At 41.6% G+C, this 26,535-nt stretch overlaps 1 protein-coding gene across 12 annotated transcripts in view; it reads right to left on the bottom strand.

The window, feature by feature from the left end:
- Window positions 1-26,535, bottom strand: part of LOC144822569 (interferon-inducible GTPase 5-like) — a 249,435-nt gene that overhangs the window by 40,092 nt on the left and 182,808 nt on the right. For 2 of the 12 annotated variants that reach the window (XM_078680262.1, XM_078680259.1), the window contains exon 1: window positions 22,859-22,920. The exons of 8 other annotated variants lie outside the window; for them this stretch is intronic. The gene's annotated coding sequence lies outside the window, so the exon portion shown is untranslated. Of the gene's footprint in view, window positions 1-18,980; window positions 19,094-22,858; window positions 22,921-26,535 lie in introns of those variants that run through there. 2 more of the 12 variants (XM_078680255.1, XM_078680265.1) reach the window with 2 other exon arrangements.

Below are 26,535 nucleotides of genomic sequence, written 5' to 3'. Positions count from 1 at the left end.
GCTTTCCGCACTGGGGGCAGGTCTTCCCCCTTGCAAAACATCGACCAGACGGCGGATGATCCAGACCGCAGTTACCACATGAACTCTCCTGTGGTAGCCTCCCATTCCTTCTTGGTGTTGCTGGTCCTCTTTGAATGGCGTCTACTCTCTCCTCTTTTTTCACTGGAGATAGAGAGGTTCCTGATTGCGTTGTGGATTGGTTAAGGGCCGCCTCCATCTCATCCGCCCAGGCGTTGGATAACTTGTCGGACCTTGCGAGCACTAGGATCTCGTCCAGAGTGATACCTGGTTGCCTGAGTATCAGGCGGTGAAGCGTCACCGATATGCACCCTTGTATGACTTGTGCCCTGATTTCTTCCCTCTGGTCTTTTCTCAGGCAGGCATAGAAGACATCTATGGTATCGGCTCCCCCTTGTCTTGCTTGGCAGAGCTTGAAACGCTTGAAATCAGGGTTTATTTGGGAGTCAAAGCGCCTGTTCAAGGCCGTCACCACCTCATCGTAGTTGTCATCAGCCCCTGTGTTCAGCAGAGTTTTAAACAGATCATACAGTTCCCCTCTACTGTAGCACATAAGGAGCGACCTCTTCACCCTACCATCTGTTTCTCTCATGCCCACAAAATAGTGGTCCAGGTGACCAATCCATGATTTCCATTGTGCTGCCGCTGTGGCTGGATCCGCCAGTTCACTGAACGGGGATAGGGGGGCTGTTGTGGCATGCCCTGGTTGTGGTGGTGCATGTAGAAGTGCCTGTAGTGGGACCTGCTGCTGTGGCATGGGAGCACCAGCCCCATCTGGGTTGGGGACGCTCGTGCCTGTTCAACGGCACATTACTGAGCCGTGCTCGAGGGGTGTAATTGCAGGCAGGGTATGGCTGGCACACTCCTGTTGGACACCTCAGTGTTGTTGCCCTTGCCAATGCTTGATGGCCGTGCACAGTCCTGGTGGCCTGCGTGCTGCAAGCGCCGAGCAGCAGAACCTGGGTGACAGTCAAATCTGTATGTATTTTTTTCTTTTTTGCTTGCTGCTGCCAGCCCTTGTTGGAATGAAACTCTGCTCTTGCAGCTGCCAGTGCTTGTTTGTAGGCCTGGGCGCGTGAAGGCCTTGCTTCTTCCAGACAGTGACCAGCAGAGCGTGAGGGTGCAGACGTGCACGCTCTTCCTCGCACACCGACCGCAGGCTCGACCACGTGACTGTAGGAGCGCTGTACTTGGCCGGAACGGGCCCTCTCACGCTGCGACCATGTGGTAGTGGGAGCTCTGTGCCGGCCATGGCGGGTGTGCACGCGTACGGCAGCTTGGCCTCACCTTCATCACACGACTCCAGACGCCGCCTGGACAACTCCCCTTGCTTCCAGCTGGATCCTCAAGGATGTACGACACTCCCGGCAGCATCACAGTGCAGGGTGGGCACCCGCTGAGGCTGCACATGCCGAAGCTCCTCGTCCAGACTCCTTCACCGCGCTGGAAGCCGCGACGGTGGCCATGCACTGTGTTCCTCACCACCAGGGGAGGCTGTGAGCAGGTGAGGTGCAGCAGAGGTGTGGGTGGGACACGCCTCGTCGCCAATGTCGTGTCCAGGCCTAGGTGGACGAGTGCTGCGCTGAAGCTAGGCCTCTGGCTTTGGTCTCAGCAAGAAAGGCACGCACACACACTGGTAACTATGTATGAGCCAATACCCTGAGCGGTCTTGCGCTCCTTTATTTATCCCTTCAGGCGAGCCCCCCTCCGGTGCATGCAGGCATGTTACATTGTATATTGTGGGCCGGGTGGCAACGTCACTACCGAGGGATGCTAGGAGATATAGTCCCAGAGTGACCAGGGACAAAATTACACTTCAGTGCTCGTCTGTCCTCAAGGAAGTAACATATGGGGATGTCTTGCTATTAAGGCCATAGTTATATACACTAGTGTGTCTTTCTTTACCTAGTGTATACTTTGAGGGTCATCATGTAAAAAGTAGAATGTGAAACAATATCCTTTAGTGGAAGTTGCAGTGGTATATTGAGTCCACTAGTTCATCAGCATCGCAATCAGCTCAGTGATCTCCATGGTTTCTCATCATTGAGCCCAAGTAAGTCACTGCGTAGGCGAAATACCCAACGCTATTCAAATCTTAACAGAGTATGGTCATATCTGTTTTTCTCTGTTCCAATTATTCTATTATTATCATTGTATTGTTATTCAATGTAGTGTCTTGTCAGTTTTGTGTTGTCTTATCTGCGTCTGATTATGCTCCTATGCTCTATTATATGTATCCTTACTTTTTGGGATGTCACCCATATATACACCAGACCACAAGAACATTTCAGGGCATATATTACATTGCTTGTGTTACAATTGGTGAGATATTTCAGTCTCCATGGTGAGGGTAGGCCCAAATCTGCTCAGTAAATTGTTTTGTGAATTTTCATACCCCACATCCACCACATTAATGGTGACCTGTGGGTATGGGGAGTCTCTGTAGGGATTCAACTGCTTTTGTTTTTGGGCAGGTGTGGACCACAGCATCCCGTATGTTCTGACTTCGTTTAGAAGCGGACATGGGGAGTGTGATTTTTAAATTCCCTGTATTTAAGAGCCCCCAATGTTTTTTGACCAGTTTTTTCACTGAGTTTGATATTGGCGTGTATGTTGTCACGCAAATGGGTCTTTGTTCTCACAGTTTTTTGTATGTCTGGATAGTTTCTCTCTTTCAGTTTATCACTAAGTATATTCATGTGTTCTTTATACTTTCTGATCTCAGCACAGATGCATTTTCACCTAAGGAATTGTCCTAGGAGTAGTGTCATTTTTCCCACCGCAAGCTTGCCGTGCTCTTGAAAAACCAATGCATGGCCGTGGTACGGTTGAAAAATCTACGCAGCGCCTGCTCGCAACAAGGGAAAACCGCTGCAGTCTAAGTCCAGAGCACCGAGTCTCCAACGTCTGAGACCCCTGCTCCGACTTAGATGCAGGCACTGCTGTGAGGCCGAAGGAATCGACGCATTACCTGTCTGCGGCTGTGGAAATTGATGCCTCGCCTGTTTTGCCGCCGCATCAACCCGCAGCACTTGGATTTTCTTATGCATCGCACCTGTGTGCCAAGTCTTCATCAACAGAGTCCTGCAGCCAAGAAGCAAGACAGCGGGTCCGAAATTCAACGCATCACTTCCCCTCGCAGTAAGGATTCGACGCAACACTTCTCTTATGTGCAGGACAAACTGACGCCTCCACCCCTCTGGGACTATGGAATCAATGCCTAACTTGTGTTTTCTGATGCATGCTCTCTTGCTGCTGTTTTTCGTTTTGAATTTTGATGCCTCACAAGTACTTAATGTAAAATCACTGCATCTATAGAGTTCAATGGACAAAATTGCTTAAACCTATTAAAAGTGATATTTTAAGTGCTGGCTGTTGGATTTTTGTCACTTTGGTCTTGTTTGGTTTAGATAAAGATTGTTTATTTTTATAAACAGGTGTGGTGTCCATTTATAATATTTTCACAGTGTTACTGTGTGTGTGGTACAAATACTTTATTAATTGGCTCTGAGATAAGCCTGGCTGCTTGTGCCGAGCTACCAAGAGGGTGAGCAGGTGTTATCTGGGTGTGTAACTCCCTTATCCTTACTAGCGCACCCTGCATCACATTTTGCGATGCAGGGCGCGCTACGAAATTCGTTTTATTAATTAAATTGTTTACTTACCTTCAATTATCCATACTCCGGTTTTTAGCACCCCCCACCCTGCCCCTCCCCCAACCCACCTCTCTGCCCCACCGAAACACCCTCCACGGGCCGCTACTGCTCATCAGGTGGTTTTTGCAGACTGCAAGCACCCAGGCACTCGAACAAAAGGCCACAGACTCTAGATTTGGCTACACAGAGCTCACCTCTCTGCTGCCCTAGCCTGGAGTTACACCAGTTGCCCCCCATGGCCCACTCTTCCACCCAGATTCAACTCCAGTCTTCTCTGCATTTTCTCCTGAGCAGGAAACTCCCAGGTGAGGCAGAGTTATTTGCCTTTTGATCAGTCTCCTCATCACAAACTCCCAGGAATCAATCCCCAATGTGGTAGACAATAAGATTTCCCTTTCAGATGGCCAGGTTGCCATATGCACAAAGAACAATTGATGGATAGAATGCTGCACAATGTCAAACATTCACCCCAGTGCAGTGATCCTGGCCTACATCTATCGTTTTCTTGCTCCCCATGCCATTCCAGTTTAAACTGAGGTGATGTAACAAAGGTAGTCTTCACCACAATAGTTGAAGAGTAAATGTGATTTTAATATCAGGAAGTATATCCACTCAGCATCAACCGTCCAGTCAGGTTTACAGCTCAAGAAACAGTGCCATCAGGAACCAGCTTCCACATTCTATGACATTGTTAGGTTCTACATGGTAACATTCCTAAGTAAATTACAACACATCTCCCTTACACAAAATTATAATACTAATAATAATGAATAAAAGAAGATGCAGTGACAACGAGAATAAAAACATAAAAATAATGTTGCAGAAAAAACATGTATAAAAAGGTTCTGTAAATAGCAACTCTAAATAATGTAATAAAAGAGAAACGTAAAATCAATGCAAAACGTAATCTCAGAACTTCACAGGTAAATTCAAACTTCTTTGAGGAGAAATCTTCAATTTTCCACTAAAGGAATCTTTGTCAACTGAATGATCATGATTTTCAGGGTTACGCACATCTGTGGATTTCTTCAAACACTTCACCAACCTAGACTTACTCCACACGCAACCAGTATTGACTTTCACAACATTTTTCTTGATGGCAACAATTGTGAAGGGACCAATTAAAGCAGTTCTACCTTTCAAGGTATGCCTAGGATTCGTTACTAAAACTTTGTCACCAATGTTCCACTTCTTATTCTTCACATGCATTCCGGAGTCATAATTGGCTTTATATTTACGTTGATATTCTGATATTCTTAAACGTCTTGCTTCCTCAGAAATTCCCACACCAGAACACACTGGCAGCCAAGAAGGATTTCATTCTGAGACAGCTTTTCTACCTCTTAAAACTTTAAAAGGAGAAATGTATGCGGTTGCATTAGGTGTAGTACGGTGTGCCCACCACGTGTCACTCAATACATTAATAAATGAAACTCTAGAATCAAGAGCACATTGAGCACAATCTTTGACAATCCGGTTAATTTTCTCTGTCAAGTCATTCACTTGAGGTGTATATAATGCTTGTTTCTGATGAACAATATTGTAATCCTTGAGGAACTTACACATCTCATGAGATGCAAACTGCACTCCATTGTCGGTAATTAAAAACTTGGGGCCAGATGTATCAAAGGGTTTTGCCCATTCTGTGTCTATGGGGAAATGTGTTGATACATAAGGCCCTTAGGTACACCCTCAGAAACAAATACATCTTTGAGGAAATCAATAACAATCCTAGTGTTTGCAGAAGAAACACACTTCGTGACCACCCATTTTTAAGTATAATAAACAAGCAAAATGACAAAACGCTCATAAAGAGGGCAGCAATTCAAAAGGCCCCATGATGTCTAATCCTAATTTTGACCACACAACTTCAGGAACCGCAACAGGAGATAATGGCGTACGACTAAGAACGTGCGATTTATCACTAGAAGCACAAGATACACATTCCTTGACAGCATTCTCAATTATGTGATCCATACCAGGCCACCAATATCTTTCCCTTACTCAAGCTTTGGTAATCTCCGTCCAAGGTGACCCTCATGAGCTGTGTTGATTATTCTGTTCTTAAATTCAACAGGGGGAGCCACCCTTTAACCTCTCATAAGATTTCCACAGATAAATGAGAGTTCATCTCTCACAGGCCAGTATGCTTTCATTTCTTGATCTAAGGTTTTATAATCCGGCGATCCTTGATTAATCTGCAATCTAAGTGATGATATAACATCATCTCTATTCACACCTTCTGACCATTCTTCATTTGACAAAGTAGATTCAGCAACCAAGCATACACTCTCAATCTCATTTTCAAACAGTGCTTCCTCCACAGGTAATCGAGAGAGACAATCAGCAGACTTATTGCTGGACCCAGGTATGTATTGTACTCAGAAATTATATTCTTGTAGACCTTCACTCCAGTGCTTGATTCTTGGTGTGATATGTTCACTTTGTCGGCATGAAAAAATTTGAACTATGGGACGATGATCTGTCCTAACTAGAAAAGGAATTCCCCAAAGATAGAATTTGAAATGCTGTACTGCCCAGAAAACACTCAAGGCTTCTCTTTCAATACAAGAATAATTAGTTTCTGCATCCTTAAGAGCTCTAGATACAAATGCAACTGCTCTTTGTTCTCCATTCACCACTTGAAGGAGCACTGCACTCATACCCTTTAGGATGGCATCAGTAGTCAACACAGTTTTCTTATTGACATCAAAATGCCCCAGTGTAGGCATTTTCTCAATTTCAGACTTGATCATATCAAAAGGTCTCTGGCAATCATCAGACCATACAAAATGCAATCATTTTTTAAGTAATGCTCTAATAGGTTCAGTTACACGTGCAAATCCCTGTACACATTTAGAATAAAACTCAGCGAGACCTAAGAATGACCTCACTTGTTCTTTATCCTTTGGTGTGGGAGCATTTACAACACTTTGAGCAAGCTCGATTTTGGGCTGAATACCTTCACCTGAAATCACATGATCTAAATATGAAACTGTTTCCACTCCAATACGACATTTTTCTTTTTTCAATGTTAGCCCTTTTTCTTTCAGCCTTTCCAAAACCTCAATTAATGTCTTGCCATGTTCCGCTTCGCCCTTGCCATAAATCAGAATGTCAGCTTGGAAAAACATAATGTTGCTTATGCCCTCCAAAACCTTCTTCATGACCCTCTGGAGACATGCCGCTGCCGATGCCAACCCTAAAGGCATTCTTAGGAAGCGGTATGCTCCCAGAAGTGTCACAAACAAAGTGAGGGGTCTCGAATCCTTGTGTAAAAGAATCTGATGATATGCGGACGATAAATCCTGTACACTCAAAACACGGGCCCCTTTAAGTATACTAAGAGACTCGGAAATGTTTGGTAATGGTTGTCGGTCCACCCAAATCCATTCATTTAAACTTCTCAAGTCAACACACATTCTAACGCCTGCAACACCACCCTTCGGGGCCAAAACAATGTGAGCCAACCATTCTGATGCTTCTATCTCTTCAATAACTCCCAACTTTAATAGTCTCTCAAGTTCAGCCTTAAGCGGTTCCATCAATATATTGGGCACATTCCTTACTTTGTGCACACAAGTTACAGCTCTCTCTTTAAGGATGATTCGGTGCTCAAACCCCTTGAGACAACCTACATTTTCTGTAAAGACTTCAGGAAATTTTTTGAAATATTCACAGTTTTGATTCTCAAACACACCTTTGTCATTCTCACAGTCCACCATCATAACCTGCTCTTTGGGATCTTTGGCATTAGGATTAAGCATGATCCCAGGATCGCTTTGGTGTCTCCATCCAAAAAAGTTGTCCCCTATCTCAGCTACATAGACCTTACCCATTGTATTTCTATTTTTGAATTGAATGCAAGCCTCAACATATCCAAGAACATAATTTTTGCACCCCCTTAACTGACTGGACTTATATCAGGAGGAGAAAGGACAACACTATCCAAGTCCACCACCTCATCCCATTGCTTGTTGCCAATCATGGTAAACAGAGAACCAGAATCCGCTAGAACCACGAAATCAAAATCGTTTACCAAAATGTTGCATTCAGGCATAGGCAATTTATCCACATCAACTTTACCATTATCACTATTAACACTCAAAACCACAGTACGTACAGCCTCAGTATTTTTCTCTGGATTACGAGATTACTTACAAACTTACAAACTCGAGCATAATACCCTTTGACACCACACTTCATGCAAACTGAATCTCTGGCATAACAGTGGGGATCATTTGAAAAGTGGGAAAAACTCTCAAATCTAAAACACTTAGGTTTAGGGGAATCTTTTGAGCCTTTTTCATTGCCATTCCCACTAAAGGAGGCAGAATTAGGATGGATTTCTCAATCAGTTTTGATTGGTAAACACTTGGAGAAATTTCGCATGCATGGATCTCTATCTGAGATTGTAGATTTCTCAATAGGAGAAACTTTAGCCACATTTGCTGAACTTTCCAAATGGTCAGCTTCAGTCAGTGCATGAATATCACTAGATCCCTCCTTCTTATCCTCATGATTCTTCCTCATCTCCTTCACCCATGAAGAAGTGTTTTCCATACCTTCTACGATTGCAACAGCTTCAACCAACGTATGGTTTTTGGACAGAGGTTTTTCTTGCACACAAGTACTATTTGTGCACCGTACCAATTGATCTCTGACTAAAGAGTCAGACATATCACCAAACTCGCACGTACGTGCTAAGGTTTTAAGAGAAGCAACATAACTCTTAACTCATTCACTTGGACCTTGAACTCTAGAAAAGAATGTATGCCTCTCCAAAACCACGATAATGCGAGGGCCAAAATATTTTTCTAACATTGTCATGGATATTTCATACACGTCCGTTGGTTCACCCTCTCCATTACCAATAGGAATAATATCCATGCTATCATAGACATTCCATCCCTCAACGCCTAAATTATGTAAAAGAATGGCTTGCTTTCTGACTGCTGAGAATTTTCCCCACAAGCTACGATGTCAGAATCAAATACATTTCTCTACCACGCGTTCAGGATTGGAATGCCGCCGCTGCCTGAAAAATGCAACCGATGGTGGTTAGCAACGGTCACCAAATCAGCACATTTCCAAGGCTGAAATAGGGTAACCTAACCCAGTAAACCATTTTTCTACCTTGCTCTATGTATTCCAGCGAAGACTTCAATTCGCCAATGTCTGCCCGTGCAGTGCGTGAGAACAGCAACGGGCAACGACAACTCCCGATCAATGTCTGCTCGCATGAAAAGTGTGAATTACCATCCACAACACAGTATCAGAGATAGGACGACAGACAGGTTCAGAATCTGTAGATATAGGCAAAATTAAGGTATTAATTCCTCTTCAAAGTTGTGTGGGTTGAAGCAGTCTATAAAAAAAATAGTAGTAGGGGAATTGATGCTGAAAATGCCTGCCCCCAATCAGGCAAGGTCCCTCGTCGCCAGTGTAACAAAGGTAGTCTTCACCACAATAATTGAAGAGTAAATGTGGTTTTAATATCAGGAAGTATATCCACTCAGCATCAACTGTCCAGTCAGGTTTACAGCTCAAGAAACAGTGCCATCAGGAACCAGCTTCCACATTCTATGACATCGTTAGGTTCTAGATGGTAAAATTCCTAAGTAAATTACAACAGTTGACATTGGCAAAGGTGGCCCTCTGAGAGGATGAGTTCTTTGAGCAATACTCCTGTGGTGTGAGATTTGTGAAATGGGTGGGGAAGGGGGACAAGTTGGAGCATTTCCACCTGGCAGCATGACCTCCTAAGGCTGACGGAGAGACAGACCAGGCTTGGAAAACCTAAACAAAAGCCTTCAGTCTGTTCTAAGTTGCACTGGGAACATATTGGAGTCTCAAGGCAGATGGATGCGGGCGCCTTGACAAGGTTCATACAGGCCCTTGCTCACAGGGTTCCTTCTCAAGTTGCATGACCAAGACAAGCACCTCAAACAACAGGGTGTCAACAACCACTAGCATTTCATTTAGCCTTCTAGGACATGTAATCTTGATGAAGAACAATTGAACTCATTACGCTATCACACCTGAAAGAATGATTTGTAAAGGGAATAGTCTCATCACTTGGACTGATATATTATCCCCACCCCAACACTCATGTGACTGGGATCTAATAGTAAAAAAGTGATTTTAAATGACCTCTTATCCATTTTAAATCACTTTTTTACTATTAGATCCCAGTTAACCCTTCGGGATCACCTCCTGGTGGAGGCAAAAAAAGACCCAATTATGATGCTACCAACCATGACTAAGCTGATGGCAAAACATATACCAATGGCGAAAAAATGGTTCTTGAGGGTCCTACAGGTTTTTCATCAAGATATGGGGAGAGGATGTAGCCTTATGGCTATAGCAGTCGGCCTAGAAGCTGTGGAACCGGGTCTTGGCAACGACGCTAAAACATCCCGTGATCCTAGGCATATCACTTAATCTCCCTGTGCCTAACAAAAATTAAGGTGTACTTCTGCAACGGAACTGGTGCTCATGTAAAGCACTCTGATACCCAATTTCTCAGGTCTAGTTCGCGCTATATAAAACTCTAAAAAAATCCTCTAGGCGGAAAGGCCCCAATCTAAATTTGATTTTTTTGCCATCTATCCGGAAGCTGAGTGTGACTACCGAACGCTTTACTTCCCTCCCTTGATACATTATTTCCTTCTACATTGACCATCTGCCTTCTACCTTCACAAGACCCTATGAAAATAAGTTGAGTCTAAGCTTTGACTATGTCTCATGCTTCTGTATCACTCAGATGCTTCTGTCTCACTCGGAATCCTTACTAATGTATGGGTACCAGGTGAACTTTTACTAACACCTCCCTATGACAGCAGGCTGAGTTTCAGCAAGTCCTGTCTTTTATGTGCCTTCATGGCACTGACTGTGCTAATTCCAACTCATTCCACTGTGTGGTAGTAAGAGGCTGTCCGAGGATACCTTGTGGATACATTCATCGGAAAATATGAGCATATTTAAATTTGAAAACAGGGGTACAATTCCTAGGGCAGACTCTCCCAAGTTCCCAAATTGCATTCCATAAAAGATTAAGGACCTTAGGGTTTGGCAGACATGATACTCACTCATTATGTGCAGTACATGTACTGTAACACACTTGTAATGTGGCAGATGAAACATCTGCCATTACAGGGAGGATAAAGGTAGCAAAGAGGCCACGTGTATACCTAGATGTACCTATTTACTGATATTATTTATGACATCACTGATGACATCTCTAATAACATCATTGATTCTCATAGAACATATCATGAGTGATGTAATATGTGGGTTCATAAGCAATGCATGGCGAGGGTGCAAGTTATCTGCTAAGTATAACTGGTGAATTTCTGTGTTTTTTAAAGTTCAAAATGGTAATGTTGTCCCTGACATATTCATCTAACTATAATGTTATCCCCCTGGGCCCTTATTATACGTTAAGAGTGGGGGCGTGCACCTCCCACCCCCTTCCCCAAGCCTTGTTAGGCTCTGGGGACCTCATCCCTAGGGCGATTTGTTAATTGAAATGGGTGGGGGCTGTGCGGGCCCCATCTCCGAGCCTTGTTAGGCCACGGGGAATCCTTCCCTTAGGGCCCTTTTTTTAAAATTAAAGTGGAGGGGTGCCTCCACAGCCTTGTTAGGTCCTGAGAACCCCATCCCCCAGGGCCACTACTAAAAAGAAAGGAGAGCGGGTAGCACATCCCCTGGGGCCCACACTGTTAAAGGCTGGTGCTCACCGAGGGGCTCTCACTAGATGCTAGTTGGGGGCTGTGGGAGGAGCCCCAAGGCCCCGTGCACTCAGCCACCTCCCCGCATGCAACGAGAGCAGGCACTGCTCCCACCTGGAGGAAGCAGCTGTTAAAGCTGCTCCCTCTGGGCTGGAGCAATATTTTGATCTGTTTACCCGTCTGCATCACTGCTGACAGGGAAACAGATCAAAAGTCTGCTCCCAGCCGGCGGGAGGATTTTCAAAGCTGCTGCTGACCTGGGAACAGACTTTGTGTTTGCTCCCGCTTGCCGGTAGGCAAACCGCTTTGTCCCGGGAGTGGACTCGCCGGGACACAGCATGTGAGCCAGACCTAGGGAATGGGATCCCCGGGCCATTAATAGCTCTGGGAGGGGGACCATGCCGCCTTCTCACGATTTACATTAATTTGTCCCCAGAGGTGGGCTCCCTGGTGCCCTTAGAGATTCAGAAAGGTGGGCCGCTTAGCCCCCACCACAGTTTGGCTCCCTGGGGACTTTAGAGGCCCCGGAAAGGTGGGCTATGAGGCCCCCTCTCCTTTTTTAAAACATTTGGCCATGTGGGTGGGCTCCTAGGGGTCTGTCTTGGCTCAGGGAGGGGCGCCGCATTGCCCCCTTCCCTTATTCAATGATTTCGACCCCAGGGGTGGGCTCCCTGAGGTTTCTGATGGCTCAGGGAGGGGGTGCCCATGTCCCCCCTCTCCATATATATTCTTTTTGACCCGGTGTGGGCTCCCTGGGGCTTAATACGGCTTGGGAAGGGAGCCACACACCCCTTCCATTATTAAAGCAGCCCGGCTGCCAATATGTTTTTTTTGTATGATCACACAGTAGTTCCGCTGGATCATAAGAATTTGCTTATTCTTTTTTTGTTTTTGGCTCAAGGGGTGTTCCTCTAGGTCCCCCCCGCCCATGTGGCCTAGGGACGGGGGAGGGAGGTCAGAGTATCTTTACCATGCCCCCTAATATTTTTTATTTTAAACATATTCAGGACAGGGGACTAAATCCCCAGGTCCTGTAGTGGTTGTCTGCAACATGTTTCTACTGTACCTGGAAGCCAATCAGAGAACTCGCTCCCCTGGGAGTCTGACCCCCAGGCCAGCAAGATGTCCCAGGGAAATAAAGCTCTTGGGCCAATCAGAATGCTCTATTTTTCAATTGAATCTCACTGACCCAATCGTGCAGATATACAATTATTTTGTAACTTTAATTTCTCAAAAGCTACTGAACAAATGTACACCAAATCACAAAAAGCAGAATCTGCAGACCAATATCTAGTTTCCTACCCAATTTGGTGCAATTCCTTTCAGCTCTTTTTGCAGTGACCCATCCTAAAGATGTCTATGGAAAATGCATGGGGATTTTGTGTTTTGAGTCCCCCCCTGTTTTTTTCAACCACTGCTTGACAGATCACACCGAAACGTTCTGTGCACAACCTAATCAAACCGTAGAAACTTGTTGGAACATTTTGTTGGGATTCGTAAACCGGGACCAAAGTTATTAGCAACACAAAAAATCCTTTTCTTATAGAACTGTTGATCTAACTATAACTACATAGTGCTGACCTTCATTAGGTAATATATATACATAAAATGTTAGAGCATAGAAAAGATCTTGGATAATGCACGGCTGTACAAATTGGCTTACAGGGGTTTTGAGCCAGTCATAGTAGTCCCAGGCACTGTAGGAAGCTACTTTATGTATGGGTGTGGTCCGTGTGAGAGAGAACAATGCTCCTGACTCATAACAAAGTTAGCTAATGGATAAAGTAGGCTGAAACATTGCCCCATGCTGTATGCTGTGGTGGGTGGAAGAAAAATGTGAATCACACAACAACAGCCCAATAGATGAAGAAGTCTGGCTGACAGCCCTTCTAAGTATATTCTACATAAAGGTTTTGAACAATCAAAAGATCTTGGCTAATGCCAGACCTAAAAAATGGTTGCTGACACTTTCCATTCCCTGGAAAGGAGGCTGTCTATAAATGTATGCCCCCTTGAGAGGTGCGAGTGGGCACCCTCTCTGGCAAAAAAATTCCCTAGTGACCTAGTAGGATTTGTGCTTGGGAATCAACATTCCCAAACTCAATTCCATAGTAGAAGGACATGGAAAGGAGATATTCTCTCCTTTCCAGTGATGACCATTGTGCCACTGTTCTTCTCCAGGGGCGGAACAAAGTTCCTGGACAGGAGCGCCCATAAACAAAATTGCAGTTGACATTTTCAATTTCCAGGAGGAGTGGGGCATCCAACCAAAGAGGGTATTCTCTTTTCACTCTGCCCCATCTGATTTAATAACAAGATTAAATTACTACATTTTTGCTGACAAAGTTTGTATAGCATGTTAGAAAGAAAATAGTGTTGTTGAACTCTTTCACATTACTGGTCAATTGTTACGTACAGGTGTGGTCACTATCAAGCTTTTATCCCTACCCTGCAGCTACAGGTGGAAGTATTGCAAAATGTGTGTTCTATGCTGCCTTTAGAGATTATACAACGTACAACTAGATTTTTGTATTAAAAAGGGCTGTACAATGTGAGGCTCTAAGGGGGTTATTCAGATGTTTCTGAACAATTTGGGCCACGCAGACCAGCTTTTCTCCAAGAGTGGTTGAGGAAGAACTATACTTTCCCCCATTTGCAACATTTCCCTGAGTAACCTGTCCGATGAGGAAACCAGTCGCATAGGTCATCCTGATTGCCAAATTTTTAGAGGACACATTCCTGGTTTCCCATTCTATTAGAGTGTGGACCGCCAGACTTGTAATCGGCCCCTAATCTGCCTCACAGCAAGAAGAGGTAGTTCTACAGGGTTCATCAATGTTTTTGTGCTGTACTGGATGGCTATTGGTTCATGCTTTTCACAAGGGCGTTGTAGTTTTACTTGCTACAAACTACGGGCATTGTAGTTCTTTTTTTCTATTTTTCATGTTTCATTGTCACAGATGTTGGCTGCAGTTAAATAAAAGCAAGAATGAGAATTAACCCTGGGCGGCCGACTACGCTCGCAAAGTTTGTGTAGTTTGTGCTACTTTGCGCTACGCAAATTGCACGTTGCACAGTGCAAAATCGCGTAGTGTAGTTGGCATGTTTTGCTCGCTCACGGTTCTCAAAGTCAAGTTGGCAACCGCGAGTGAGCAAAATGACATCCCGGCGAGACTTTTTCCTTGTTCGCGATCAGCAACATCAAGTTGGCGATCGCGAACGAGGAAAAAAAACCTCCCTGTGAGATTCTCAATGCGGGGAGGTCAGGTTTCTCATTGTGAGTGGTCGCGTATGCTCGCAATCGCTCGCGATGAGAAACTACCATTCCGCGTTGAGAAAGCTGCTGCTCGAGTAAAACTCTACCCGAGCGGCAGAAAACGACAGCTCGCACTGTGCAAGATGCCGTTTTCAATGATTGCACAGTGGGGACAAGCATCCGGCACTGTGCATTCATCGCGAACAGCGCACTATGCAGTTCGCATAGCGCTACGTGTATCTTGCGTAGTGTGAAGTGCACTTCGCGTAGGTAAGCGTAGCGCAACTACACGAACTATGCCCTGGGGTAGTGAGAATGCATAATCCGTGCACTCACTAGAACTCAAAATTCTTGTTCACAAAAGCTAGAAAATTAGGAAGTATTTCACAGTATCAGAAATTGCAGCGAAGGATCACTAATCACAGAACTCCAGTTAGAGTTAATTATGTAATACTTCTAATTATTATTAAGAAGAATTAGTATTTCTTTTTCTATAGTATGTTGTATAATGCTATTTTGGTCTGTATTGTAATTTCATTTATATAGTGCTTACAAGCGCTTAATTTGTAAAAGAAAGAGTGTAGCTGCTTGAACCTCAGCGTGCTGAATACCAATGCTGGCTGTATTCAATCCACCTCATGCCTCTTTAATCCACTGCCAGACACTCACTGCCCCTTTTCCTTACTCTTGGAGGTTCATGCTTTCTATCTTTGAGATGGTTTTGTAGTCTTTCTCTTCCTCCTTGTTTCCGATCTGTTTGGATTTTCCTATCTTGTGCTGGTTAAATACCTGAATGCTGGCTCCGAACAATAGGTGACAGTGGTGCCCAACAGCTCAAATTAAGCACTTGTGGTTATTTTCACTGTTCCGGATGCGGCATTTAAGTGCTTCATGCCAGGCAGCATGCTGCTTCGGAACCCATGGGTAGTGGTTAATCCAGTGGTTATTAGGATTAATCTTGCCCTGCATTTACTCCAATGCCTTTACGATGGATTAAATTAGTAGGAGAGGGACATTCAAAGAAAAGAGAAGAGGCGACTATTGGATGCTTTTGATATAGTATGCACTCAGGTTGCAAAACTCAAGAAATAAGCATATGTATTTGCCTAGGGCATAGCTTAGTTAGTGAGATTCAGGGGGGTGTGGATATCAAATTTACCAACTAAAAAACAGTACACTGCAGGGAGGAGGTGTAAGATGACCGGTGTTTGGTATGAACTGTTCCCATGAGGAGCTAGGTACATATGGATTTTGCATTAGGTATGCCTCTCACTAGAGTGGCATGCTTGGCGAACAACAATGTGTTGGAATGATACCCCAAGAGATTGCCAGTGGGTAGACATTTGCAAGCATTTTTTTGCATCACCTTTTGAGTGTTTGATTACCATTAGTATGCCTGGAAAGGTGTACAGTCATAATATCGAGTCAATTATTTCGACTGGACAGAATATCGAGTAAAAAATATAGAATGGACATAATATCGACTAGACATAATATAGACAACAAAAATATCGACTAGAGAAAATTAATATCGAATAGAATGGACATAATATCGAATCAAAAATATAGAATGGACATAATATCGACTAGACATAATATAGACAACAAAAATATCGAATTTAAGGTAAGTTAATAATAATTTTTATTTTTTGTGTAATATAAGTCTGTAGCGGGTTGTGGGTTTATAGGGGAATAGGGTGGGAAGTAATTTAATTCTAATTAATTAAATATGTTAATTTATTTATTGATATATATTTAGAATTAATTGTTAATTAATTATTAATTGGTAATTAATTAAAATATAATTGGTAATTAATTATAATTGATTAATTGATAAATATTTTAATTTTAGTAATTTATTTTCTGTAGCGGGTTGTGGGTTTATAGGGGAATAGGGTGGGAAGTAATTTAATTATAATTAATTAAATATGTTAATTTATTTATTGATAATAATTTAGAATTAATTGTTAATTAATTAATAATTGGTAATTAATGAAAATATAATTGGTAATTAATTATAATTGATTAATTGATAAATATTTTAATTTTAGTAATTTATTTTCTGTAGCGGGTTGTGGGTTTATAGGGGAATAGGGTGGGAAGTAATTTAATTATAATTAATTAAATATGTTAATTTATTTATTGATATTTAAAAAAAAAATTTGTTAATTAATTATTAATTGGTAATTAATTAAAATATAATTGGTAATTAATTATAATTGATTAATTGATAAATATTTTAATTTTAGGGTTCAGGGTCAGTTTTCAGTTTTTGGGTAAAGGGGTATTTTTAGGGTTCAGGGTCAGTTTTCAGTTTTTGGGTAAAGGGGTATTTTTAGGGTTCAGGGTCAGTTTTCAGTTTTTGGGGTAAAGGGGTATTTTTAGGGTTCAGGGTCAGTTTTCAGTTTGTAGGTAAAGGGGTATTTTTAGGGTTCAGGGTCAGTTTTCAGTTTTTGGGTAAAGGGGTATTTTTAGGGTTCAGGGTCAGTTTTCAGTTTTTGGGTAAAGGGGTATTTTTAGGGTTCAGGGTCAGTTTTCAGTTTTTGGGGTAAAGGGGTATTTTTAGGGTTCAGGGTCAGTTTTCAGTTTGTAGGTAAAGGGGTATTTTTAGGGTTCAGGGTCAGTTTTCAGTTTTTGGGTAAAGGGGTATTTTTAGGGTTCAGGGTCAGTTTTCAGTTTTTGGGGTAAAGGGGTATTTTTAGGGTTCAGGGTCAGTTTTCAGTTTGTAGGTAAAGGGGTATTTTTAGGGTTCAGGGTCAGTTTTCAGTTTTTGGGTAAAGGGGTATTTTTAGGGTTCAGGGTCAGTTTTCAGTTTTCGGGTAAAGGGGTATTTTTAGGGTTCAGGGTCAGTTTTCAGTTTATGGGTAAAGGGGTATTTTTAGGGTTCAGGGTCAGTTTTGGGTTTTTGGGGTACAGGGGTACTTTGTAAAAATAAAGTAAAATTACATTTAAATTACATTTATTTAATAAAATTAAATTATATTAAATTATATTATAATATTTTTTATTAATTTATATTCAAAAAATTATTATATACTTACCAATACTTATGTTGTAATGGTATGCGTTGTAAAGGTATATGCGTTGTAAAATCTTGCGTTGTAAATGTATGCGTTGTAAAAGTTTTTGCGTTGTAAAAGTTTTGTTGTAATGGTAGGCGTTGTAAAAGTATGCGTTGTAACGTCATACATCCCTGGAGTGGGAATAGTAATTTTAACCTCTACGCTATCCAGCGCTTTCCCTACTGTTGCACCCACTGGAGTGGGAGTAGTAAATTTTACCTCTACGCTATCCAACACTTTTGCTAATGTTGAACTCACTATAGTTGTAACAATAAATTTTAAACATTTTCTAAAATGTTATATATGTTTATTTAATAATATGTTTAAATATATATATATATATATATATATATATATATATATATATATATATATATATATATATGTGTGTGTAATTTTTGGTGATATAATTTTTTTAATTATATAAATTATTTATTAAAATTATATTTTTTTAATAATTATTTCTAAGTTTATATTAAATATATGTATTACTATATTAGTTTTAACTTAATTTTAAGACATTTTAAAAAATCGATATTTTGACAGTCTATATTTTTGTAAGTCGATATTTTGGAGTCGATATTTTGGTACTTACCTGTTTGAAGATAGGGAGTCGATATTTTGTCAATCGATATTTTTGACTCGATATTTGTGTATCTCGATATTTGTGTCGTCGATATTATGTCAGTGATCCGCCTGGAAAACTGAGAATGGTGCAGTGTTTGAGTTTTTATGTATGTATATGTTAAAACCCCTTAGATAGACGTTGAGAAGAACCAACAGAGCCATAGCAGACCCAAATCAATGCCCCCAGGCAGAAATCTCGAGCCAAGAAAGCGTTTATTTGGGGGGTGTACAGTACACCCCAAACACCCCCTGAAGCTATGCTCTGCATAGTTGTATTTGAGATTGTACTATATTAGGTACTTTTGATAAGCCCTAGAATCAAGTGAACAGTCTGCCTGCTGGTAGGCTACTGCTAGACCACTGCTTAAGCAAGGACAGTGATTATCTCAGGGCTTAGAAGAATAAAGTAAAGGCAGGATGCCGAGGAAGGGAAACACCAAGAGCTTTAGGCTGCACTTAAGTGAAGCAGTAACGTCATGACAAAAGCAGTGTGAGAGAGTATACATGGTAAATAATGCAAACGTTTAAAGCAAATATTAAAAAGGAGATTTTGGAGGAGTGGATGTCTAGATATAAAGATGTAGCTATATTATTAATAATAAGATAATTATTCTCTTACATGACATACCCTTGCTTTGCAGCGTGAAATCCTAGAAGTGAAAGTAGCTGTTGGTTCGACCGGTACCTGTTCTCCTCTATGCGGACTCAGCAGGGTGCGGTACCATTCTGGTACAGCAGAGCATTATTCGCTTCACCTGGCCCATCTCAAATAGACGCCCTGCTGTAAACCTGGGTAGAGCATCATTTAGCTGAAACCATGTGATTAAATTCTTTAGGCAGGTAAGTCCAAAGTCCATCTCTGTTGCTAAAAAAGCGATACTGCTGTTAGTATGAGTGCTCCAGGTGTCAGCCTTTGCAAGAAGAGAAATGTTTTATGCAAAGGAGGCATCATAGCTCACATCTAGAGGTGTCATTCAATGCGGGCTGCTTTTTCTTTTGGGCCTTTCATTCCGTTTTAGGTTGAAACCTTTCAGATAGCGCAGCTATCCGGTTTGTTAAAAACATCTTGTGGACATTTCGAAAGCTTCCCTGTGAATGCATTCTGCCTATTGCTTACCATTGGCTTTGTGGTTTGTAACTCACATTTACTTGCTTTCTATTTCCTGGCTTTATTTGTTTTATGCTGTCCAGCTTGAGTTTGACCCTTCTGTTTGCCCAAACCTATTTACTGTATTCCTCAACTAGTGCTGGATTTCTGTAAATATGACTTTAAATCTTGATCTTATCTTGTCATATTTGCTGTCAGGCTCTGGCCTCCAGTGAGACGATTTATGCCACAATCATGCCGGCTATTGCGGGTGTACTTGAGAAAGGTTTTACGATGTTAGTATTTTTGTTTTCCATCACACAACAAAATCTACATGTCTGTAAATGAACTGTGCAGATATTTCAGAACATATCAGAATTAGAAAAGCACAAATGGGGGTGTGTGGTTTGGTCGCCGAAGCAAGAAGGCGGTCCCTTGGTAAAGGTCTGCTCTGTTGCGGAGCTTCTGCAACAACAAGCGCCTGATTATTTGGAGTATTTTGAACTCCGCCAGCACTCCCGCCGATATAATGTGGCAGTGAGTGTATACGCTGCTTTTCAATCCTCTAGCAGCATTATTGAGCCCAGGAGCAGCGGCGGTGCCTATCCCCTCAGAGAAATGCAAGTGCCCTCCATTTTGTATCGCGGCGCTCGTGCTTCGTTTTTTCTCCTCAGTTGGGCTCCCATGATATTTTGCAATGCCATCTGTTATTTTTATGGTACCAGCTCTATCATTTTTTATACAGTCCTCTGTTTTGGGACGTGTTGAAAATGTACTTGTGGACTTCCTCATTTACTTCTGCAGTACAGGATGTTTCCACTTAACTATTGTATGCTGAAGAAGTTTTTTCGTCTATATGTTTTGAATGGGGTAACCTACTAGATTTTTGCTGATACTGGACATTTGTTATAGTTTCGGTTACTTGAACTATTTTGGATTATCCATTTTACTGAGTGCTCCAACTTCATTACTACGCACTGAATATCCTTTTTTCTTTTTGGCTTGGATGGGGAAATTTCCTATACTTAGGCTGGTACTGGTTACTCTCAGAGGTGGCGTTTCTGTTCCTTATTGGGGTAAATATTGTAAGTCACCTTCCAGTGACTTATACATTTTAGTTATACCTCTCTGCTTTATCCTCAATCTGGTGACCTGCTATCGATTGTTTATTGCTCCTGCTGTCCTCTTCGTTCATCTCTGGGCCGGATCCGCCCTACTCTACTTACTACTCATCGCCCTATTCAGCAATCTAAGACGGCCAGCAACCCTCACATCACTCCTAAACCAGCCTCTTCAGGCGCAAAGTCAAAAAGCCACAAAAAAGATCCACCTTCTCCTATTCTCTCCTCACAAAATCCAGTTCTTGACGAGGTACGTGATCTTCAACCGCTTATGTCCACTACCAATGAAAAATTAAAACAGATAGAGGATTGATTGATTATCATGGAGGGAAAGGTGTTGGAACTCGAGCCACGTGTGGGAGACCTTCAAGATATTTCTGTTAAAATCCTTTATTAGAGCAAGAGATTCACAAGCTGGAACTTCACACTGAAGATCTTGAAAATCGTAATCGAAGGAGCAACCTTCGCCTTTATGGTTTTCCGGAAAATATTAAGGGCCCAGACATGTTATCTTTTCTGCAGAAATTCCTTCCAGATCTCGTAGATCTTCAATCCTCTGCACCTCTCAATATACAACGTGCGCATCGTCTGGGTCGCATCCATCCTAGATCAAACAAGCCACGTGGTATTATAATGCTCTTCCTGGAATTTGCAGAACTTATTCATGTTCTGAAGGCTGTAAAACTCAAACGATGTCTTACTTGGTCGGGACGTAATATTTTTATTTCCCAAGACGTCTCCAATGCAACGAATGCTCGATGTAAAGAATTTCTGTCTCTTCGTCCTCAGATGAGACATTTGAACAGTCAGTATGGCATTCTTCATCCTTGCCTGTGCAAAATTACCCAAGAAGGAAAGTCACGCTCATTCAAAGATCCTGAGAAACTCAGACTCTTTCTAAACAGTATCTCATCTCGTAACATGGATACTAATGTTTGATTTTCTCTTACTTAACGGATTGATATTGTTGTTCTAAAGGTTTATCTAATTTGATGTTTTACTATTTTGTTCCTCTCCCTTATTATTTTTCTAATGCTCTCTCATCCTTTACTCTTTTTATCTCTCTTATTTCTTAAATTACTCTGTTTCCCTTACTATCTTTGCTCATTCATTATTTTCTATTCTTTGCTATTTCTTTATTTGTTAGGAGGGCTCTTCTTACCTATTCTCTCCTTCCGCCGTTCTTGTTTTTTTCTGCATCACCCTGCTCCTCTCATTCCGATTGCTTATTTCTCTTCAGATCTGGATTCTTTCCCTTGATCTGTTTACTCAATCTGTTTCTATATCTCTCTCTCTCCTTCTTTCTTACCTTTTCTCTTTGTTCCCTGGGTACTTTCCCTCGCTGTTTATTCTCATTACGACTTTTTTATCTCCTTGAGTGTATTTCTGTTATCATTTGATAAATGTTGTCTCTTTTTCTTTTTTATTGGTCTTGCAACTTACTGTTCCTGTTTCCATATTCCCCCGTCACCCATCAACATATTTAACGTTGTCTCATGGAATATACGTGGTTTAGGTCATCCTGTCAAACATCAAAAGGTACTGTCTCATTTATCTAAACTTAATACCCAAGTTGCCTTTTTACAGGAAACTCATTGTAATGATGCAGAATCTCTTAAGCTTAAACGTCAATGGGTTAATCAAATAGTTTTCTCCCCTGCTCTTGATTGTCATGGTGGTGTTGCTATTTTATTTCATAAATCGATTAATGCACAAATTATATCAACAAAATGTGATTCTAATGGACGATGGGTTATGGTTGACGCTATCATTTGAAAAGTCACTTTCTTTCATATTTTTGGTCCTGTCAAACCCGACCCACAATTTTGACACAGTATTAAATTGAAAATATCTTCTATTTCTAATCCCAATATAATTCTTGGTGGCGATTTCAGTAATTGGCTGGATCCCTTCTCTGATAGAAAATCTAAATGCAAATTTAAGCCTGATAAAACTCATAAATCATTTCAATCTGCCATCACCTCTCTCCTTTTTATGACGTATGGAAAACATGTAATCCAGACACTTCCAAATTTACTTTCTTTTCACCTGTACACCATATTATGTCCTGTATTGATTATATTCTGGTCTCTAAATCATTACTCCCTTGTACCCATTCCTCTAAAATTGGTTCTATTTTCATTTCTGACCATGACTCCATCTCTGCCTCTTTTGATCTGTCACATACCACATGTAAACAGGGCCATTGGCGTTTTAACAATCACCTACTCTCAGATCAAACCTTTATATCAGAAGCAATATTAATTGATTTTTTCAATTCAACAAACCTTCACATACCTCAATTCATAATAATTTGGACGCCTTTAAAGCATCATTTACAGCCTTTACCATTGCTTTTTCTGCAAAGAAAAAGAAATGACTTAAATCCAAATATCAGGAAACTCTTCTAAAAATTAAAACCCTGGAACACAATTAGTTTTACTCTAAATCCTCCTTCATTTTGCCAGAATTGATTACAGCCCAATCTACATTGAATAAAATTGCCACTGTTGATTCTTGCAATATCCTTCTTAAGATTAAATCTAAATGTCATGGTGACCAAAATAAGGCAGGGAAAATGTTAGCAAACTATTTAAAAATCAAATCAGAGCATAAAAATATTGGTCCTATCCATTCAGAAACAACCAATAAACCTCTTTCCTCCGATTCAGACATTGTCGATACATTCCAAACCTATTATGAACTTTTATAAACAGAGGACACAACTCCTTCGGAAAAATATCTTGAAACTTTTTTCCAAGGTATCCCCAAACCATATTCTCTTCCAGATACGTTTTTACCTCTTCAGAATGATCTCTCCCTTCAAGAAATAACCAATGCTCTTAAATCTTTAAAAAAAAAGTCCAAAGCAAACTGGTTTTTCAGTTGAACTATTCTTAGCTTTTTCCTCAATTTTTGCACCAAAATTATTCGACCTTTTTAATTCATTCCTCTCAAATTCTAAAGATTGTGGTTCTTTTTTAGAAGCCCTTATTATTGTTATCCCCAAACCAGACAAGGACTCTTCCTTTTGTAAAAGTTTTCGACCCATCTCCCATATTAATTATGATTGTAAAAGTTTTGCAAATATTTTAGCTTCACGTTTAGAAAAGATTATCCCGCTTCCTATCAAACCTAATCAGTCTGGCTTTGTTAAAGGGCAACTTGCCACTGACATTGCTAGAATGTTCTCAAATATTCTTGCCCTTTGAAAAAACTACTCTTCTCCTTTGACTAACCTATCACTTGATGCTGCGAAAGCTTTTGACCGAATAAATTGGCAATTTATGCTCTATACTCTTCAATGGTTTGGCTTTGGCCCAAGGTTTATTTCTTATATCAAACTACTATATACTGCCCCTCGTGCTTGTGTATTTGTCAATGGTTTTTTCCCTCATACTTCCATCTCCAATGAGGTTGCGCTCTCTCTCCATTGCTTTTTCTCCTCTGTCTATAATCCTTTCTCAAACGTATTAGACATAACCCTAATATTACTGGCTTTAATCTTAATTCCCATCAAATTAAACTCTCTGCTTATGCAGATGATATCCTCATTTACATGTCCAATCCTTGCACATCTCTTCCCCCTTTTTTACAAGAGATTGCTTTATTTTCCACGGTCTCTGGTTATAAACTTAATTTGTCTAAAACTGAGATTTTACCTTTAAATCCATCATGTTATCGATACATGTTTGATACAACCAATTTCACTTGGTGCCCCCAAAAGATTAAATACTTAGGAACATGGTTTTCCTCAAATATTTCTGATACTTTAGTCAATAATTTTTCTGCATTAAAACATAAACTTGCTAATTTGCTGTCTTCCTGGTCCCTATTATTTTTATCTTGGTGGGGCAGACTAGATATGATTAAAATGATGATTGTTCCCCAGGTGCTTTTTATGGAACAATAAACATGCTTGTATTGCCCTATCTAAATTAACTTATCCTAAATCAGAGGGAGGTGTTCGATTTCCTGATTTTAAACTATACAACAATGCTTTATTGAATCGTCAATTTTATGCCATGTCTTAAAGATTATCAAGATCTACCTATGCCAACATGGGTTGTTGTTGAATGATCATTGTTACATGACTTTTCTTTTCAGGATATTATGTTCATGACCAACTGCACTTTCATTTCCAAATACTCTACCTTAAAATATACACACACTGTTTTTCAAAGTGTTTGACCTTTATCAATCCTTTCTATCCTCTTCAATATGATTTATTAAGCACATTAAATTCCGTCACAAATCCTTTTACAACAAGCACTGGAAGGAAAAGGGCATTTTCTATGTACATCAGTTGATTCTCAGCAATTCGATCTTGCCCTTCCTCCAACTACAAAAGAAATTTAGCCGTCCTGACTCTTACCTTCAGAAATATAACAAATTGTCTCCTGTTCTCCAAATTTTTTTAGAATCATTTTACTCCAACCCTACTCCTATTTCGTTTACGCCTATTACACCACTATTTCACATTCCTCATGACCCAATTCCTTACTAATGTGTGGGTACCAGGGGAACTTTTACTAACACCTCCCCATGACAGCCGACTGAGTTTCTGGAAGTCTTGTCTTTTATGTGCCTTTAGGGAACTGACTGTGCTAATTCCAACTCATTCCACTGTGTGGTAGTAAGTTGAGGGTGTCCGAGGATACCTTGTGGACACCTTCATTGGAAAATATGAGCATATTTAAATTTGAAAATGAAATGAAATGAAATGAAAAATTGCACTTATATAGCGCGTGACTACCCGGAGGCCTCGCAGCGCTTACGACTGATAACTTGTGGCGAACTCCGAGTGAATCAACACGCTTTAGCAAACAAGTGCGTTTTTAAAGCCTTTCTAAAGGAAGTATGGTCATTAATCTCTCGGAGGGAGAGGGGAAGAGAGTTCCAGAGCCTGGTCGCAGTATGGGAGAAAGAGCGACCGCCCCAACGAGCTTTGGTAATTTTAGTAGTAGTTGCAAGCTGTAGGGAACTAGAGCGCAAGGCTCTGGAAGGTACATAAGGGGTGGCTATGGGGTGCAGGATTGCCGGGCCGGTGCAATGGAATGATTTGTGCACGATACAGATGGCCTTAAACTGTACTCTGGCCGCTACTGGAAGCCAGTGAAGTTCTTTCAGCGCTTTCTTGGCTGACTGCCAGCGAGGGATGTTATACAGTAGTCGGACAGCACAGTTTTGGATGACTTGGAGCCTGTGGGTCACTGCCACCGGGACTCCCATGAAAAGGGCATTCCCATAATCCAGGCGGGAGAGTATCAGGGCTTGGACCAAGATCTTCCTGGCCTGGAATGGGAGCAAAGGGAGCACCTTGCGAACCATTTTCATCAGCCCCATACAAGTGGAGGCTGTTTTAGTGGCTTGGACCGAAAAATCAAGCGCTTTGTCCAGCCAGATTCCAAGGCTCTTTATCTGGGGTTTGGGAGGGGGGGGCGGGCCAAGACATGGGGGCCAGACGGATGCTAGTGCAGAGGGAGGAGGGTTGCCCAGCAGCATAATGTCTATTTTCTCCCCATTGAGTTTAAGACAGGAGGACTGCATCCACCTGGCAACAGCCTCTAGACAGGGACCTAAGGTGGTAGACGATCCCTCAGAGTGGTCAAGAGAGACCACCAATTGGGTATCGTCGGCGTAGGTAACAATACGCACACCAAAGGGATGGACTATCCTTTCTAGGGGTTCCATGTAGGCGTTAAAAAGAGTGGGGCTTAGGGAGGAGCCCTGTGGTACCCCACACCTAAGTGGATGCTTTGGGGAGACTGCCTCACCCTCAAACACCTGGAAGAACCGTTCATCCAGGAAGGAGGTTAGCCATTCCAGGGCTGCGCCCGACACGCCCAAACCATTCAGTCTCTGTAGCAGTATAGCATGGCTGACCGTGTCGAACGCGGCGCTGAGGTCGAGTAATATTATGGCGGCCTTTCCTCCCCGGTCTAGCACAGCTCTAACTTCTTCCGTCACCATCA

The sequence above is a fragment of the Lissotriton helveticus genome, chromosome 3_1, assembly GCF_964261635.1.
Source record: "Lissotriton helveticus chromosome 3_1, aLisHel1.1, whole genome shotgun sequence".
Taxonomy (NCBI): Eukaryota; Metazoa; Chordata; class Amphibia; order Caudata; family Salamandridae; genus Lissotriton; species Lissotriton helveticus.
The sequence above is the reverse complement of the archived record's forward strand: the minus strand, read 5'-3'. Positions and strand labels throughout refer to the sequence as shown.